Genomic DNA, 18,587 nt, shown 5'->3' with positions numbered 1-18,587 from the left:
GTGCGGGAATTTCTCGCTACATTGAAGACCTGTTGGTGACCTTCTGCTGTTGTGTTTTTTTTATTTTGGTCGGGTTGTTGTCTCTTTGACACATTCCCCATTTCCATTCTCAATTTTATTTAATATCCTTAAATTTAACTTTACGTTCCGCTTTGAAGGTGATGTTCTCTCACTAAATAATTCAAAATTTGGTGACTATGTTGAACGAATCTATCCCATATGGAGATAAAGGATACTACAGATACAGCTAAGTCTGCCTCATATTTTGACTTACGTCTAGAAATTGACAATGAGGGTTGGTTGAGAAAAAAAACCTTTACTACAAAAGAGATTATATCAGCTTCCCAATTGTGAACTTTCCATTTCTATGTAGAAACATTCCAGCAGCGTCTGCATACGGATAATATATCTCCCTATTGATACGATATTCCCGGACTTGTATTTCCTATAAGGATTTCCTTGATAGATGATTGTTACTCACAAGGAAGCTATTAAAGCAAGAGTTTAAAATGGTGAATTTGAAATCATTCCTTCGTTTGTTAAATTTTACGGACGCCATCACGAGTTGGTTGACCGTTATGGAATAACCGTTTCACAAATGATATCGAATATGTTCCTTATGTCGTAACTACAATACCCTTTCCCTTTTCGCGAATGTGAACTACAGAACTAGACTATTTACAGGATTTGTAATAACATAAGCAATTCGACGGGTGTCACATGTGAAGCAGGATCTGCTTACTCTTCTGGAGCACCTGAAATCACCCCAAGCTTTTGGTGGGGTTCGTGTTACTTAGTCTTTAGTTTTCCATATTGTGTCTTCTGTACTATTATTTGTCTGTTTGTCTTTTTTGTTTTAGCCATGGCGTTGTCAGTTTATTTTCTATCTATGAGTTTGTCTCTCTCTCTCTCTCTGGTATCTTTCGTCTCTCTTTTTTCAGCACTGTCCTTGGTGTCTCTTGAAGTCGGGTTCTACATCTATATCGTTGAAATGCAAAGGGTCTAAGACCCATCACGCAAGTACTAATTTGGTCATTCAATATGGTGCTCATTAAAAACGTATTTACATGTGAAATTAAAATCAAATGTTTGTTGCGTTGACTACTCTGTTAAATAAGTTGTGAGGCTGTTCTTTAATGCCTCTGCATCTTCTATATTTAACAGTCTTATTGGTAGAGTATTCCAGTCTTTGATGGTACGTGGAAAGAAGCTGTATTTGTAGGTGTTTGTTGAGGTTTGAAGGTTTCTAAATTTGCTTCGGTGGTATTGCCGTGTTGTTCTGCCTTGTTGTTCTACATAATTTATGGCTATCTTTTTATGTAAAGCTTTGTGAAATAAGCAAAGCCTTTTTATTTTCCGTCTTATTTCTAATGATGGTAGTTTAAGCTCCTTCAGTAGACTCGTAACTGATTAAGGTTCTCTGCTGTATTGATGTTTGATGAAACGTGCTGATCTTCTTTGCACCATTTCTATCTGTTTGATGTGGTTTTCTTGATATGGATCCCATGCACTGCTTGCATATTCGACATTGGGTCTGACAATGGCTTGATATGCTCTTTTCTTAATTTCTTCTGGTAATTTGCCGGTTATCTTACAATATGTATTAACCCTTCTGCACCAGGAACGAGGACGACATACCAGGTTTGTGCATCTGCTCATAATATCATAACCAAATTTTACATTTATTTGTCCATGTGCGTCTAGATCTATCTCCAACCTGGCCATGCAGCACCGTAGCCCGAGGGTATCACCAGCCCAGTAGTCAGCACTTCTCTGTTTACTTGAGTTATCATTGATATGTTCATAATATTTTTTTGATTCGAGCGTCACTGATGAGTCTTTTGTACACGAAACGAGCGTCTGGCGTGGATTTAAAAAAAATTAATCCTGGTATCTATGATGAGATTATTTGCAACCACTTAGTCGATGCAACTGCTGGTGGAGATTTATTTCCCCGAGGGTATCTTTACTTTCCGCTGTATAAATGACGTTCTCTCACTAAATATTTCAAAATTTGGTGAGTATGTTGAACGCATCTATCCTACCGAACTAGAGATAAAGTATAATACAGATACAGTTAAGTCTGCCTCATATCTTGTCGTCTTATTCCAGAAATTTACAAGGAGGGTCGGTTGAAAACGAGCTTTGCGACAAAAGAGATGATTTCAGCTTCCAAATGTGAATTTTCCATTTCTATCTAGCAACATTCCAGCAGCGCCTGCATACGGAGTATATATCTCAGAACTGATACGATATTCCCGGGCTTGTATTTCCTATCATGGTTCCCTTGGTAGAGGGTTGCTGCTTACAAGGAAGCTATTGAATCAAGAGTTCCAGAAGACGAAGTTTTAATCATCCTTTTGTTAAGTTTACGGACGCCATCAAAAGTTGGTTGACCGTAATCGGAATATCCGTTTCACAGATGATATATAGTGATATGTTCCTTATATACTAATTATGTCGTTATTACAATCCCGTTCCCTTTCAAAGAATGTGACCTACTGAGCTAGACTGATTAACAGGTCTGCACTAACATAAGCAACACGACGGTCCCCACATGTGGAGCAGGATCTGCTTAACCTTCCTGAGCACATGAGTTCACCCCAAATTTTTGGCGGGGTTCGTGTTGCTTAGTCTTTATTTTTACTATGTTGTTCATTGTGTAGTTTTGTTTAACTTTTTCTTTTTTAGCCGTGGCGTTGACAGTCCGCTATTCCCCCCCCCTCTTTTATAGAGCAATCTTTAATGAGGGACTTTTTCAAAGGCTTTGGCAAAGTCCATTATGATTAAGTCTCTTTGAGTGTTGTTGTTATTATTTGCTGCGTGCTCTTATTTAAGTGAATGAGATGAGTTGTGTTTAACAAGAACAAGACCGAAAGAAGACAAGATGGAGGTCATACAGTATATTGTTCTTTTTTTATCAATTATATACTGAAAAGCATATCAGATTCCTTTCCCATTAGATATACTGTCCCATCGGACATAAGAACGTTTTTAAAAGGTATTGGTAAAAAATCTTATGAAAAAGAGGAAACGGGGAGGTTTGATGGTGATGATATAGACCTTTCATACGTTAACAAAAATTATTCGGTTAAAACTTCAACTGATTCTACTAGGGCTGTGTATTCAGCATTTTTGTCCTTGTTTTGTAATCCAAATACTATTTCAGTCCATGTAACTGTGAAAGGAGTTGTACTGACTGAGCCTTTATCGATCTTTATCCAATTCCTTTTTTGGTATTTAACAATAAAATCTTTAAATTGATCATTGACTATTCAGTCTGAACGGATGAAAAAAAGTAAACAATGCCTTTAACTACAAAAGCGTTTTTTTTTTATCGTTAATGAGACTTTTCAGATAATGCTAACGCTAGCTTTTTATGTACGATACTAGTAATTTCACACTTCAAGTTTTTTAGAAAAACTGTCATTTGTCCAATTACAATTTTGTTCAGAAAAGCGGCATATTTTACATTTCTCAAAGATGCAATGCAATTTTTTGAGGGAATGGACGCCAAATTTTCATTTCTTTAAAGATACCAACTCCTCTACTGATTGAATCCGTAATGTTTGACTTCGTGACGACAGACTGGATGATAATACCATACATAACTATACCCTGTTTCGCTCACCTTTGTCTATGTGCATATCATACAGAGGAAACTCTCTAACATTTCTTTCGAGAATTGACTTCATTATTTTTTAGTCTTGTTAGTTTCTCTTCCGTAGTTTAGATTTTGCTCAGATGATAGGTTTGCACATCTGCATAAGTATGATTAACAATAATAAGTTAAACAAACATACATTTTAAATAAATGATGACAAACACTGCCGGGCATGATAACAAAACTAAAGAAGTACTAGATGAACATGAATACACATAATAGTTTAATACATTTTTTTTATTCTGTGTAGATAAGTTTACATTTAGCACTGGTATTAAAGAGATAATAGTAACTGCAATTACGATTATCCCAATATGGCGACGGCAGATATAGGTAAAATCTTTACAGTCATTTTACTCAAATGTAGCATGTTTTTGTCACTAATTACTCAGCTGCAAGATTTTTCTATACTATTACGTCATATTTGAATCGTAACGGTGCACTGGAATGGTCTAAGCGCTATGAAAATGCCGTTGAAAAATTCGGGATGATAATCGTAATTCTATGGAATTTTTCTTGTTTGATAATCGTAATTTCTTTATCGGATAATAGTAACTGAAAAATTAAATGTGTCTTTCAGCATTTCAATGGTATTGTGTGTATCAAAATGCAAATGTACAGTTAATTGATGGTATTAACGGGGGGGGGGGGGGGGGGGGGGGGGGGGGGGGATAAAGAAATTAACAGGTTAAGATTTAAGACAAATTTACTTATATATCTCTCGATTCATTGGCGTTTTTTTACGAAACCGTGATTTCTTGTCCCAGCTACTTTAAAAAAAATGTTTTTGATCTTAACAAGTAATTTTTTGTGCAGTCAGTACATGGAATTAGATTTAACATTTTTTAAGCAAAGAAACATACTTTTTTTTAGAGGGACTAATAAGCTATGAATTCCTGGCATTTCCCTAGATGCCCTATTCAACATTCATGCTCATTGCAAGAGAAATAAACACAAGGGTCTTACAAAAGAAATAATGTTTAAATAACGTCACTTTAATTGTTGACAAAAAAGAGCACATCAAATAGACCAAAGTGATACCGTAATTTTGTTAATGTCCACTTCGAAACAATTCAAATCTACTTCAGTATCCGGTTTTAAAATTATGAGACAAAAGCAGTGTACAGCTTAATACGTGTTTTGATGAATATAATCATTCTTGTTACTATTGCAATATATATGGAGATTGTGGGAAAAAAAAACATGTAAATATGTCCACTACAAAACGGTCACCTACGAAATAAGTATTGGAGATTTTTATGTTTTTTAATTCTATTCGTGCAAAACAAATAACAAGGGTTAGTTTCATGTAATTTTCAGTATGTTATCAACTTAGTATAGGGTTGATGTCAACTACGAAACTTTTTGTCCACTACGATCCAAACGGTGTTGTCCACTCGACACTCATGAAATTGTCCACTACGTAAGATAAGTTGTACGTTCATATTTGAAGTACTGTCTAATATTTATCGATAAAAAAGGGTTTTCACATTTAGAAAAAATGAGATCTTTCTAGTTTATAAAGTAAAACAAACTGGAATGTCTATAGGAGACATTAAAATGCAATAAGATGTGCGTTTAAAAGCAGTTTCGTATTGGACAAATGTCCCCAGCGAATTAGTACATACATTATGAAAATGATATCAGTCAGGAGTCTTTTTCGTCAAAATTATTTCGCCATTACGCCAGTTCATTTTCACAATCGTAGAAATGGAAGCCATTGTAGGGATGACGCGCTACCAATTTTGCTCTTGGAAACCGATAAATTCATCTACTAACTATACAAATCCTTGATTGCACCACTACGATCCGTATATGTCAGTTGTATTTTAAAAGACAAATGTATCAACTAGCTAATGAGCATCAGTTAATAATCTTGTCTGCATTGATTCAACTTAAAACTATTGTCTGATCGGTTGTCAGGTTGAATTTTCGAAAATTCAGAAATATTTACAAAAATTCTAATTAAATATTTCGTGGAAGGGCAGACTATATTTTTTTAGTGTATGAAGACAATAAACCCTAGTTATCACACACAAAAAAATCGAATTTTTCGAAGATATGCATTTTCATCATCCAACTTGAAAGACTGTCGTCAAGTACTTTCAGTAAAACAATAGCTATTCGAACACACCTTCTCTGTTTTTGTGACTCATCAGATAGGTATTTCACTTGACCCATATATTTCATCTTTTAGTACTGTGATTTTTGGTGTTATAAAGTTAACCTGTAGCTTTAATATATAAAAATGATAGAATCTGAAGCGAGACGATGTATGAAATATTTTTACTTTGTACAATATTAAAACAAAATATTCAACTCAAACACGCCCTAACATATAAAGGTGCACTCGATTTTCTCTTTTCGATACAAATGTTACCCATTTTTGGAATTTTTTCTTCAGTCACATAATAAGAGGGCAGACATGAAAATTACTGAACTAATAGATTGATATGTTTTCCGTCCGTGGTATTTTTTTTCAAAAAAAATCGGAGGTTATGCATTTTCTTCATCATACTTGAAAGATACCCATGTCGTCGACTTGATATCTTATTGTTCTGTTTAACTATGTAGTATATAAATTGAAAACTTATGCAAATGGTGCTTTTAAAATAAAACACCTCGTAATTGAGAAGAAAATTGCAATTTTGTTTGTTTCTATTAACTTTTAAAAGTTTTGTCACTATGGTAAACAATACAGAAAACATTTATCGACTTCTCTAACAAAGAGCTTCGATTCTTTTGTTCTATTTCAACCTGGTTTCCGACTGAAATCATTTTAAGGAGTATTTAAGATTGCACTTTTTAGTAACAAACAGGTCTACAATAGAGGTATTCAAAATAACTCTATAAATAAAAATTTCGACAAGTATATTTCTAATTTTCATAGGTCTGAAATTCACACTTTTATTGAAAAATGCCCTTTTAACAGACAACAATATGCATTACCTTTTATTGTATACATGTTGGAGGCCGTACATTAACCTATAATGGTTTACTTTTTTTAAAATTGATATTTGGATGGAGAGTTGTCTCATTTGTACTCACACCGCATCTTCCTATATCTATGTACGTGTTCAATATATTGTCAATGAAGCAGCTGTCGGGTCAGGTATTGTGGTAAGTAGATATTCTATTTTTTTTTCAAAGTTTCAATGTTATGTGCGCGTTTAAGGTGTTTTTCCTACTTCATTATGTCATAACAGGTATGGACTAGAATTGAACTAGCAGTCGCTTCCCGGGGAAAGAAATAGCACACATAGCCACCTGCATTAAATGATTTAAAACAATAATTACTATATTAACTATGTTTTCATTCAGGATAAATCAATGTTCTTTACCAGTCTTTGGGCCAGCTGAAGGACGCCCCCGGGTGCGGGAATTTCTCGCGACATTGAAGACCTATTGGTGACCTTCTGTTGTTGTTCTTTTCTATGGTCGGGTTGTTGTCTCTTTGATACATTCCCCATTTCCATTCTCAATTTTATTAAACACAAATCTGATGTAGGGTGACACATGCGTTTCCCCTGATAAAGATTGCTTTATATCATACATTCCTATAAAATTGCCTCATCGCTCATTCCCATATTTTGTGACATTCCTAGTTCTTGGGAGTTTTCTGTATTTTAACATAATTCGTGTTTTTCCCATATCCAAATTTCTTAAAGAATGTTCACCCTACCAATTTTATGATATAATAGTATGTAGCTGTTTTCATTAGAACCATTAATAATATATGCACAAAAAGATACATTGTGTATGCCATAAGATGTTGAAACGTGATTAATTCATCACCATAATTTCATCATGTGCTATCAGATATACGTTTTTAGTGTCAATATAAATAAAACACTATCCAGTTACGATTATCTTCGCATTTTTTAATACCATAATTACGATTATCTTTTATTCAGAGTTACGATTATCATCCCGAATTTTTCAACGGCAATTTTCAAAGCGCTTAGACAATTCCAGTGCACCCTTACGATTCAAATATGCTGTAATGGTATAGAAAAACCTTGCAGCTGAGTAACTAGTGACAAAAACATGCTAAATTTGAGTAAAATGACTGTAAAGATTTCACCTATATCTGCCGTCGCCATACAGGCGGACACAAGTGGACACAACGCAATTTCTATATAAAACTTATAAAATTTGCTGGCTACAGGTGGACACAGCTGGACACAGTGCTTTTTCAATATAAAACTTCTAGAAATGAGGGGATACAGGCGGACACAAGTGGACACAACGCAATTTCTATATAAAACTTCTAAAATATGCTGGCTACAGGTGGACACAGCTGGACACAGTACTATTCCTTTATAAAACTTCTTGATATGGGGGGTTACAGGCGGACACAAGTGGACACAACGTAATTTCTATATAAAACTTATAAAATCTGCTGGCTACAGGTGGACACAACTGGACACAGTGCTATTTCAATATAAAACTTCTAGAAATGAGGGGACACAGGCGGACACAAGTGGACACAACGCAATTTCTATATAAAACTTATAAAATTTGCTGGCTACAGGTGGACACAGCTGGACACAGTACTTTTTCAATATAAAACTTCTAGAAATGAGGGGATACAGGCGGACACAAGTGGACACAACGCAATTTCTATATAAAACTTATAAAATATGCTGGCTACAGGTGGACACAGCTGGACACAGTACTATTCCTATATAAAACTTCTTGATATGGGGGGTTACAGGCGGACACAAGTGGACACAACGTTATTTCTATATAAAACTTATAAAATCTGCTGGCTACAGGTGGACACAACTGGACACAGTGCTATTTCAATATAAAACTTCTAGAAATGAGGGGACACAGGCGGACACACTTGGACACAACGCAATTTCTATAAAAAAAAACTTCTAGAAATGAGGGGACACAGGCGGACACAAGTGGACACAACGCAATTTCTATATAAAACTTATAGTATCTGCTGGCTACAGGTGGACACAACTGGACACAACGTAATTTCTATATAAAACTTATAAAATCTGCTGGCTACAGGTGGACACAACTGGACACAGTGATATTTCAATATAAAACTTCTAGAAATGAGGGGACACAGGCGGACACAAGTGGACACAACGCAATTTCTATATAAAACTTATAAAATTTGCTGACTACAGGTGGACACAGCTGGACACAGTACTTTTTCAATATAAAACTTCTAGAAATGAGGGGATACAGGCGGACACAAGTGGACACAACGCAATTTCTATATAAAACTTATAAAATATGCTGGCTACAGGTGGACACAGCTGGACACAGTACTATTCCTATATAAAACTTCTTGATATGGGGGGTTACAGGCGGACACAAGTGGACACAACGTTATTTCTATATAAAACTTATAAAATCTGCTGGCTACAGGTGGACACAACTGGACACAGTGCTATTTCAATATAAAACTTCTAGAAATGAGGGGACACAGGCGGACACACTTGGACACAACGCAATTTCTATAAAAAAAACTTCTAGAAATGAGGGGACACAGGCGGACACAAGTGGACACAACGCAATTTCTATATAAAACTTATAAAATTTGCTGGCTACAGGTGGACACAGCTGGACACAGTACTTTTTCAATATAAAACTTCTAGAAATGAGGGGACACAGGCGGACACAAGTGGACACAACGCAATTTCTATATAAAACTTATAAAATTTGCTGGCTACAGGTGGACACAGCTGGACACAGTACTTTTTCAATATAAAACTTCTAGAAATGAGGGGACACAGGCGGACACAAGTGGACACAACGCAATTTCTATATAAAACTTATAAAATATGCTGGCTACAGGTCTACTATGTCTCTGTAAAGATGTATTGTCTTATATTACTTTTGTTGTGCATAAGAATTAGAAACTGACATTGCCTGTTTACTTGATGTAATACCGGTGTCCTATAGCCATTCTTCCCCCATGCCAAAATTTCCGCATGATCCAACTTTTCCCCTTCAGCGTTGTAAGGGGAAAACTAGGATCATGCCAATATTTCCCCCGTGAGTAGCATGATAAGCTAAATTTTCCGCCTTGTATAATATAACGTCGGCGACGTCACGAGTAAGATTTTTAAATGATAGTAACTTTTTTCTCAGTTTATAGTTACCAAAGCTTTATCGTGTGAATATACATTTGATATGTATTTATATGTGTTTTTCTATGTTGTGATGTATAATATTGTTTCAGAAAAAGGGAGAAGGTTTGGCACCATTAAAACTTTTAACGGCCCTCTGCAAATGTATGAACCTGGTCACGAATCTTATGAACAGTAGTTGTCGTTTGTTTATGTAATTTTAAAATACGTGTTTCTCGTTTCTCGTTTTTTATATAACTTAAATAGAATGGTTTTACACTAGTATTATATGTCTCTGGTTTGGCTTACTTGCCAACTGACATGATTAAAGAAAGCTTTGTTGAATTAATTGCCGATGCTCCATCTGACCATGGAAGTGTTATATTGACGATATTGTCAATATAATATTTCCATGATCTGACGATAAATGCATGAGGTCTGCCGATAATATATTGGAATTTCATTTGGATGGCAATTGAGATTTTCACCAAGCATTTGGGCATCACCCCTGACCCCGAGGAAAAGAGAACAACGAATGGTGTCGAGTCTTTTAGTGCCTACCTGAACGAGCAGTTTCAAGCTAGCCATCATACCATATTGTCTTTGTCGATGTGCTATTGAAACTGAAGACAACATCTTACATAAAGATGAGAAGTCTAACTGTAACATCACTCGTTCGGAAGTATGAAAAGGAGAAGATGGACTCCTTCCTGAACAAAAAAGAGAACTTGTAAACGGTGAATGTGCTGCTATGGACTTTGCACGACGTGTTGGCTACAAATATTTGCCAGAACTGACTTATGAACTCATATCAAGATATTTTTGAACATACGTTTTCATATATACATTTTAATGTTGTTTTTTACTTACGATGACTTTTAACTTAATGCATATTAAATTTTTTATTATAGCTTTGCTTTCGATCAATAGGTATTCCTTAATTATTTGCGGAAAAGTAATAATTTATTTTTTCCGGAATAGTTACTTTTTTTCCGGAAAAGTAAAATATTTATTTGCGGAAACGTAAACTTTTTTTTCCGGAAACGTCATCTTTTTTTCGCGGAAAAGTAATGCCAATTTGCGGAAACGTAAAACGCCGAGGCACCGCCTGTTGAGCAGTGTACGCGCGGACGGTAATTTGGGACTTTATTTTAAAAAAAATATCGTTTATAATATACATCATGTGTACATTGATATACTATATTTAATTACTAAACTCATACGTGTAGTCAATTTTATATACTACCAATTGTTTATGAAATATATTTTTCGTGCAAAGAATGATATTTAATTCCAACCAAAGATTTGAGGAATAAGCAATTTATTGAGATATATTTTTCCATCGGTAAAATTTGAAAAATGTAACTGTGTACTACTTGTCAATAATAATGGATATTTCAAAACATTTAATTATTGATTCACAAAAATGAACGCACTTGTCGATCGTTGGTATGGAAAGATAGAAAGATTCGGAACTAAAGATAGTCACATTTAAAGTATTTATTTTGCACAAAAAAAAAGTCAAAAACTGCCAGATCAGTATACGATCTGATTTAAATCCAGCGTCCGTATATATGTGCACAATGGTACTTCAGTTAAGATTTGATCGGAACGGACGGATTTTTCTACATGTTCTACAATTTGGTACAACGATTGAATATTGTTAAATGCATACATGTATATGACCTATAGATCGAACTTGCTTTGCTGCGTCGAAAATGCGAATATAAAAAAATCATGCAGGAGATTTCAAATAAGCCCAATTAATATGTGTGAAACTGAAACCGTAATTCTGCTGTAGTGCACGTCGATCGTATCTGTAACATGAAGGCGTATGGTAACTATACTACCTTACTTAGTTCAACAGTAGATAACAACCCTTTCTTTGTGTATTATACACTCAGGAACATACATCTGACTATTTTGCATGGATTGGTATTAAATGTTACCTTTTCAATTGTAGTCCTTAACCAAATGCGTTTTCTTCTCCATCTGAAAGGCTTAATTTTGGATCAAGTGATCATCGAAGTACGGATGCTAGTATTTATAATTCGGCTAGTCTGGATGACTTTGTGCGATACCCGCGTTCCGTATTCATTACTAGTATACGGTTTAAACATACATGTATAATTTAAATTTCAGATCCTTCAGTTTGCATATAAATATGATATTTAAATTTCGTATGGCTTTATAGTACAACCCGCGAAACATTTTATTTGATGTCACCAATGGTAAACATGTAAAATGAAACAATAACTTACCATATACCAAGGGTTTGTATAGTTAACAAATACAAATCCTTGCATTTACCAATATAAACTTTTGTTGTATGTTTAATATACAAACAGAAATCGACCCTAAAAAAGTAACAATACAAGCTTATAGTATTTTGAAGCTTTTTTGAAGCATTCAAATATAATGAAACGTACGATATTTTTTACGAATACAAAGATAAAGCAAGTCTGCCCAAAAATGATTGATATTCAGTCAAAGAAACATGTATAGTGTGTTCATTGTAAACGTAAACCAGAATGCGTATAGATGTCTCTACGTATAACAGTCACAAATCACTTCTACGATTATAAATCAGCGATTTACCAAAGATCAATGCATTTGAGTGGGGACATATAGTTGGAACCCCACTTTGTCCTGGGTTGGGACACCCCCCCCCCCCCCCCATCCCCCCCGCCCCCACCCCTTTTTTCAAATGGCTGGATCCGCCACTGCCTTATTAGGTAATTCAAATTCTCGGACACTTAATTTTTTTCCAGAACACGTTATGGTTAATATCTGAGCCATATAATACATGTATTATACTATATGGGACTATAATACTTTAGTATAATAGTCCCTGATTATATTCTCTGTTGATATGCATCCTTCTTTTATTTTTAAAAGTCTTGGGTTTTTTTTAAACACTTTACACCGTATATCGGCACTGCCGATAATCTTTCAAAAAGCAAATTTAAGTTTCAACCTTTAAAACGTATATGTCACATAATTTGACCACATGACAAGAAATTATACAATAAACATTGGTCACGCACGACAGATTCCGATGTAAAACACGTGCCGTCACAATAGCGGCCCAAGACTACGATATATAGTTCCTTTTAATTACAGTGTATTTTGCCTTAATTTTTTTTCTTTCCCTTCCTCACTCATTTCTTAGATTTTTTTGGGTGGAAATGGAAGAAGAGAGGTGAAATAATTGTTTGCATGTTGTATTTAAACTGATTTTGATATGGAATGAGTGATTAGGCCAAGTGCAAAAAGGTAATATTTAAAGTTTTCGGAACATCTCTTGACTTGTCAATAGGGGTATGGATGTGTATTGGCTAAATTTGTAAGATGTGTGAAAGCAATCTTTCTGAATTTTGGATATATTTTTGGACTTGAACTATACATTACACACACAAAAAACTAGACAAAAAGATTCGGTGCAATTTTTTTAATGATACAAAACGTTCTAAAGAACTGATAGAGGAATTAATTGTGGTCTGTGGCCAGCCAGTTTACGCGCATCAGCGCACACAGTTTTGTCGAATAGGCCAGTTGCATGATTGGAGGAAAGTTACCGAAAACCACGCCTACCTTTAAACTAATACCCAATCAAATGCCTTGACAGAGATTTTTGTTGCGTATTCAATATTTGAAAAAGTTTAGACTCTTAATTCAAACTTAGAAGTATAGAAGTATAGAATATGCCCGTAATGCAATTTTTCAATAAATTTAAAATATTATTTCACGTACCTAGTGAGGAAAAAATACAAATTAAAAAAAATTGCAAATTACAAATATTTCGAAATCCTTGATAATGCCAGAGACATAATGTATTATATGTCTCTGATTATGCTAATAACAGAATAGAAACTAAGTGGATATCATATATGAAAAAAATGTTTTTGATAATTACGGTGTGATCTGCGGTATGAGTATGTTCAATATTATAGAGTCATTATAATGCACAGTTAGAGATAAATAGGTGTCAATATTTATCAAACGGAAACCCAAAGACCAGTTTCAACAAGAATGCTTATCTGTTATTACATAATTGCATAAAACTTAATGTTGTTGTATTTTCAAAAAGAATTAATAATTTGAAAACTACTTTTCATAATGACATATTTACCTTACTAAATTCATTTATATAATATGCAAAATGAATATAGATGTGGTAGTCAGTCGCCACTTGCCGATTGAATCTGGAAGGTGGCAGGATTTAAAGAGAGAAAACATAATCTGCCGTCTCTGTGACACAAACAACATTGGTGACGAGTACCATTACAAATATGAATTGTAGAACATTTTAACTATAGAAAGATTTTTTTTTACGGAACTACTGTTAGTCAAACCCTAATATTTTTAAAGTTGATCAACAGTTAAACTCATCAAATAATTCCTTTAAACTATAAATTACACGAAGAAAGCCTACGAGTAAAGTACAAGTGAATATATCATAAAGATTATATTTAATCCTGATTCGTCCTTGGAAATGGAAAACTCTGGATTCCCTTTGATATTTACCTGAGAGATCATAAAAGAAAAATCTAACAAGACTTTCAAAAGTTTGTGAAAAATGAATAGAAATAAAAGATTTTTGTGTAGTCGAGTAACAACATTGCATTAGCATGATTAGGAAATTTGACCAAATCAATGAAACTAAATTTAAAAAAAATAAGTGCACATCTTTCTAGTGGCGAAAACCACACATATCGAGTTACGTCGACGAAAGAGAATAAGTACATTAATAATAATTATGATGTCAATTTCATGAAATTATAGGGTTTTAATTAGAAAATAATCTTAAACATGATTCGTGATTCCCCATGTATATATAGATTAAAACAGAATTATGATTTTTATTCTTAAATTAAATTCTGAAATACAAAAGCATGGCTCTGATACTTGACAGTTCAGCGAACACTATTACATGAAATACACGATGCTATTGACCGAACACAAATCTGAGAGATTCAAATTGTAAAATCAGCCGCTGGACGGTAGAATTTCTATCAATCATTCAACGATATTAAAAGACTTTTGAGTGTAAAACTATAGTGACTGTCAGTCCATTGCGATATTACACAGCTCTTTTACAAATTCTGAAGAAGAAAAAAAGAAAAAAAAAATAATGTTCCCATGGGAAAAATATATCTTCCCATGGGAAGAAATTTAGTTCCCATGGGAAGAAAAAATGTCCCATGGGAAGAAACTATCTACCAATGTTCCCATGGGATATTAAAGTTCCGATGGGAACTTTAAAATTCCCATGAGAACTTTTACTTTTCCCATTGAAACATTTACTTTTCCCATTGAAACTTTTACTTTCCCATGGGAACTTTAACTTTTCCCATGTGAAATGTACTTTTAATCAGCTGTGGTGACAATAGTGACAATGGTGACATGTTGGGACATATGGGGAAATTTAACATTTTTGATTATCTATCACTTGGGCAAAAAATATTTTTGATATCTTGTAAACCGACAAAGTCAGATTTGCCAATCCTGGAATGGCAAATTTTTCCCGCACAGGGTTTAATAAATAAACATAGGCATGCAAGGGCGGTTATGTACTTTATTATACAAATAACGCATACCGGTGCCAACTTTTCAAAATGCCCATGGGGGTTTTGCGTGCAAGATGGCTGTCATAGTCCTAAAAAACCTTCAAGGGGGTATTCAAATACATTTTAATTTTCATACTCTCATAAGCCTAAAGTCATTGTAAAATTAATTGTGTTGTCTAAAATGTGCACACAATTGCTCTTTCAAAATTTGAATTTGAGAGCCTCCATGGGGGAAATCCCCCGCAAATATCGACAGTTGACAGGTATGTTATATTTCCCAATCTCGTTGTTGTGTATACTGAAAAGTGCTATAATTCTATACGCATGGAATTCATGCTACTATTTTCTTTTGTTTACTCTGTATGTGCATGTTTGCACAAATAACTTTGAATTCAATTGTAACCTTTAGTATAAAAACAGTATAAAGGAAGGAAGAGATGAGTAACTTCGGGAATGCAAACGCAAAAACCAATTTTCTGTGTATACTATATAAGTATAATACTATTAGTCCTAAGTATACTGATTTGTATCACTACAATATAAAAGTTATTACGGTGCGGTTGAATTTCCTGTCATTTATTCATCATCCAGACACGAACTTGTTTCAGAAAAAAATATCTCGGCCAGTGTACATTAACCTCAGTTTCAGGTATAGAGATGTGCTCTTTTTCTGTGACATGTGCTTTTGACCATCCACAAGAACTAACTGGCTATTTTTCTTGTTCTTGTATTTCTAAAGTTTTTTTTATAAATAATTTGGAACCAAATCGAAGGCCTGACTAACGAGTTCTGTCCCCTATTTGTTTTAAGTTTGTAATAGATTCAGATTAAGTATGCTAATAAGATATGTGCGCATAAAAAGTGCACACAAATCTCAGTGTGTAATTTTAAATTCTCAATGTGTGTTTTCAGTTAATCTATTCTCAGTGTGTCTTTTTGAAATGTCAGTGTGTAATTTTCAATTCTCAGTGTGTAATTTTCAATTCTCAGTGTGTAATTTTCAATTCTCAGTGTTAGTTTTTCATTTTTGTAATCTCAGTGCGTCTTTATGAAATCTCAGTGTGTATTTTTTTTTTAATTCTCAGTTTGTGCTTTGAAGTTTTTAAATCTCAGTGTGCTTTGTTGTAATTCTCAGTGTGTAAATTTTTCGAAAAATGGTTTAAACATAGTTTTGACGAGAACGGCTTGCCATAATTTTGTTGTGCTTGCTCACAGTTACTTGAGAAAATTGTAAGGATGCCATGGCGCCAAATAAGAATAGTCTGGGATCCCGGCCTATTCTGAGTTCGCATTGCAATGACAATTGGAGACAGGAACCTAGGCTACAGATGAAAAGCGAGTTCTGCCCCCTAGTTATTTAAGCTTGTAATAGATTCAGATTAAATATACTAATTAGATATGGGCGCATAAAATGTGCGCACAAATCTCATTGTGTAATTTTCAATTCTCAATGTGTGTTTTTCAGTTTATTTCATCTCAGTGTGTCTTTTTGAAATCTTAGTGTGTAATTTTCAATTCTCAGTGTGTAATTTTCAATTCTCAGTGTGTGTTTTTAGGTTTTTTGTAATCTCAGAAAGACAGTTCGTCTTTATGAAATCTCATTGTGTAATATTTTATTCTCAGTGTGTGTTTTTAGGTTTTTTAATCTCATTGTGTTTATTTTTTAATTCTCAGTATGTAAATTCAAAAAAAAAATGGTTTAAACATAGTTTTGACGAGAACGGCTTGCCATTCTTTTACAGCACATTTCACGTTATCATACAAAGACTGAATCGCAGACAGGAACTTTCCATTTATGCCCGTTCCTTGCAACTTCGTTTCTCTCTGAATCCGTTCTGTTAATCACACAGTACTTTGCGAGCCATGAATTAAAACGAGTATTGAGAACATGGCAATATATTTTACTAGGGACAGATATTAATGTAAGTACCCGGTAATTTAAAGGAATCGTTCTATCTTCAGATCCAGGTTTAAAAACTGGATTGATTATGCTTTTAGTCCATTTATCTGGTACCTTTCCCTTAATCAGTTTTTACCCATTTTTGGGCAATTATCGTGAAAAAAAATCACAGTTACACAATTTAACTTTTTTTCAAACTCTCAATAAAGATGAAGGGGACCAATCTGAATAAATTCAACTCACAAAAACTATAGGTAAGTGTTAATACAAGACAGTATTATCAGATTTTGATGCTTTTTCGTGTCAAATTTACCATATTGACAATTTTTTATTTTTTTTTATTTTTCTCTCTTTAAAGAACAAAATGCATATTTTTCAACTCTCTTGCTATAAATGATTGAAAAAAATACATATTTATGAAATTTGAAAAGACAATTAAAGGTATATGGAATGGGTAGGTTTCTGGTAAATTATTTTTTTCTGTACCGCTCACCCATTTTTCTCAAAATTTCACTAAAAAAGATTGACTTGATTAGTAATAAAATTTGTAAATTTCATTACTCAAAAACTATTTATAAGATAGACAATTCTTTCACAGAGTTAAGTTTGATTATGATAATTTTCAAATTCATTGCTATTTTCTTCTTATATCACATGTTTTGGAAATAATTCTAGAACAAGATTTCAATGAGACTGAACGAGAATGAAATGTCAGAAGAATACATCCTTAAGCTGGCATTTGGTTAAATTCCATGATTGAACTTCATTTCTAAGTAAATACATGAAAAAAATCGTCAAAAGTAGTATTTTATCCTGAAACTTGCATTTGAAGAACTAGGGAGAGGTGTTTGAGAAAACAGGCCACTGGAAACGTCTACTATTGCTTGCAGGAAACAGATTATGGTTCGGTTCCTTCCGTGCAATATTGGTACTAACAACTCTCAAAAAAGAAATGTTGGTACTTGAACTTGCCGGGATCGTTTTTCTCCGCTCGAAACCGCCACCCAATGTGAAGCATAGCCGACATCCAGCATGTGGGTGTTCTAGACGCTGTAATTGTACTAAGGTAGAAAAATAATGAAAAGTAATATGTATTTGAAATTCAATTTGTTTTAGATTCGTTTAGTCTATTTTACAAATTATATAAACGTAAATCCAAGGAGTTTGTTTTGAAAGGTGACAAAGAGGGGAAGTAACTCAAATTGTTGTAAACAACTTTCGTACATACACTAGGCCGTTATATTATTTTTCTCGTTTGTATTGTTTTGAATTGTCATTTCGGGGCCTTTTATAGCTGACTATGCGGTATGGGCTTTACTCATTGTTATAGACCGTACGGTAACCTAATGTATGTGTCA

Source organism: Mytilus trossulus, chromosome 2, assembly GCF_036588685.1.
Source record: "Mytilus trossulus isolate FHL-02 chromosome 2, PNRI_Mtr1.1.1.hap1, whole genome shotgun sequence".
NCBI classification, from domain to species: domain Eukaryota; kingdom Metazoa; phylum Mollusca; class Bivalvia; order Mytilida; family Mytilidae; genus Mytilus; species Mytilus trossulus.
Note: the sequence above shows the minus strand (reverse complement) of the source record.